The sequence below is a fragment of the Cynara cardunculus genome (genome assembly GCF_001531365.2).
Source record: "Cynara cardunculus var. scolymus isolate 2C chromosome LG 1, CcrdV1, whole genome shotgun sequence".
Classification (NCBI taxonomy): domain Eukaryota; kingdom Viridiplantae; phylum Streptophyta; class Magnoliopsida; order Asterales; family Asteraceae; genus Cynara; species Cynara cardunculus.
The window spans coordinates 21,435,957-21,438,757 of record NC_037528.1 but is presented as its reverse complement, the minus strand read 5'-3'; positions in this window follow the sequence as shown (position 1 = coordinate 21,438,757).

Genomic DNA, 2,801 nt, shown 5'->3' with positions numbered 1-2,801 from the left:
CTGACAAGGAACACAATTGAAAGTTTTAAACTAACTCCATTTAGTTCTAGTTTTATTAACTAGACTGATTAAGAAAAACAAAATATTTACTGATCATTTACAAAAATAAAACACACATTTGCAAGGCTAATAGAACATAGAACAACCATGTGTCTGAATGTAAGGCTGCACATCATAAGGACTCTACAGTAGTTCCAATACATGAGTCTCTCCTTCCTTTTATCTTCCAGAGTAACCCAGCTGACCCTCCAAAAGCTAATAACCTATCCCAGTCAACCACAAAACCCAAACCTTAAAATCCATTAGAACCGGGGATTTCATGGTTGGATCATTTATTGGCTCACCCTTTGACATATTATTTGTAGAAGTTATATATAAATGTCGCCTACCCCTTTTTTTGACATATTTTTTATAACTTAAGTTATCTTATGATGCGTTTGGAAGTTATTTGCATAACATTTTCTATAATCTTGTTAAAGTTCTGTAGGTGCATTTTTACATATACAGAAAGGTAAATATGTAAATAACATGGTTCTAAATAACACGTTACGGCAACAAGGCTTGATTTCACTGCCACGTTAACCTCTAATGCTCCACTCTAAGTTTTGGATTCTGTTTTAGACATGCTCATGATTCCATAGTTTAGTATATATTATGTTGAACTTAAGTTTAATGCTTCTCTTAGAATTTAAGATTAGACTGTTCAATTTCTTTCCATCAATGGCTAGCTAGTGAGCCATTGTTAACATAAACACACTGTGGTTGTGCTACATTGTGGTAAACTATACGGACACAGAGTTGTCACAGAAATAATATGAATGGAGATTTTGAATTCAAGTTCATTGAATAATGTGATTGAAGCTGACGACATATGGTAGTTGACTAAATAATATGCCTTCAAACTTCCATTCAGTACTCATGGCAGTGTTTGTGTATTCTCATGCAACCATGCATGTGCTTTTCTAAAGTGACTTTTATCATTGTTTTTACTGCGTCTTCTGCTCTAGTTTACACTTTGGTCTAATATTGATTTTTCTTGATCTTTCAGGTGGAAAAAAATCGAAGAGGAAGCGAGATAATGATAAGAATACAGAAAAAGAAGGAGATATTGGTAGGAAGGAGAAGAAGGGAGCAAAAATATGTGCAAACGAAGCAAAAAGACTTAAAGAGAAGAAGGTGACGATCCCGGAAGTTGACGCTCATATAAATCAAATAAAAAAAACAATGAGAATACGAGTGGCAACAGGCAATGTACGTAACTACATACATTATCACTGAGGTTATAGCTAAAAATTCCATATACAATATTATACTGAATTATAACGGCACTGTTAATTAAACAAATTTGCAGTTAAACCAACAGTGGTTACCACATCTTCAGGAATAAGGGTTATTCTACCATCTGCTTCGAAGGCACAATCAGAAAAGATAAGCGAGCAAATTCACCTACGCATGATGTTGAATTGGATAACACAATTAGAACAAGAAGCAGCTCAAAGAATGTAAAAGAAACAACTACAAAAGGTAAGAAGTTAAAATCAACTACTGTTGGTAGGAGTCCAAGAAAAGAGAAAATTGGAAAAAAGGTCGTCGTTAAAAGCACTAGAAAGAAGAAGTCAGGTACGATGCAAACAATTAGAGTCCGGACCACACCTAGGCCACTGTGTGTGGCTATTCAGTCACTGAATGATTATCAGAAAAGAGCGGTTGAGGAAATGGGGTTTGGTGGTATATTGAAAATGAGGACAGATTACATACCATCCAAATTAGCATTTTACTTGGTGGACAAGCTGGACACATGCACGATGGAGCTTCGATTGGGACAAGGGACAATTAAGTTGAATACGAAGATGGTGCATGATATGCTGGGGACCCCTGTTGGAGGAGTTGATATTTATTTGACAGACCCAGCTCCACGAAACAAAAATTTAAAGAAGTCTTGGAGATCACAATTCCCTGGGAAAAGAGTACGAATATCCGATGTGATGAAGAAAGTTGAAGAGTCCGATAATGCAGATTTCGAGTTTCGGATTAACTTTTTGATGTTGTTTCTTTCCACCATGGCAGAATGCAATTCTTGTGGTCATTGCAACCTTGCGGTTCTCAATTACCTAACAGAGGACACTGACATATCAAGCATAGATTGGAGCAAATATGTATTTGATTGCCTAAGAACCAGCAAGGACATACTGAATAGGGAAAAGAACATTGAGACACTCTACTCAGGTCCAATAACGTTCTTGACGGTACGTGTATACTTAGTTTGAAACTTTTGATGTTAGCAAATTGATTATTGTATACTAACCAATTTTCACATTTTATTGTACAAAGTTCTTGTATACGGACTTGACAGAATGCAAGAAGTTTGAAGTTGAACGAAGGTGGCCAGCTATTACTGTGTGGAATATGGATTACCTCCGACGCATGGAGTATTTGGAATTGAAAGATGGTGGTTTTGGAACCTGGCCACTTATCGCTGACGATGGAACAGAGAAGGACAGATCACCGGATGATTTTGTTGAATGAACAGCGGCTAAGAAAGTTTCATCAAAGAATAAGCTGAAGGTATTTATGAAACTTATTCAATCTTATGTATATTAATCAAGATATAGGAAATTTGGACACATTAAACTGTTTGCATAGATACATACCCATTCCCAGAACAGTAATATGTACCACATGATACCACACAGTAATATGTACCACACATACTGATGTATTATTTCCCAACACAGTAATATGTACCACATGATACCACAACAGTAGGACATGTTATGCTACATTATCATTTGCATTCTACT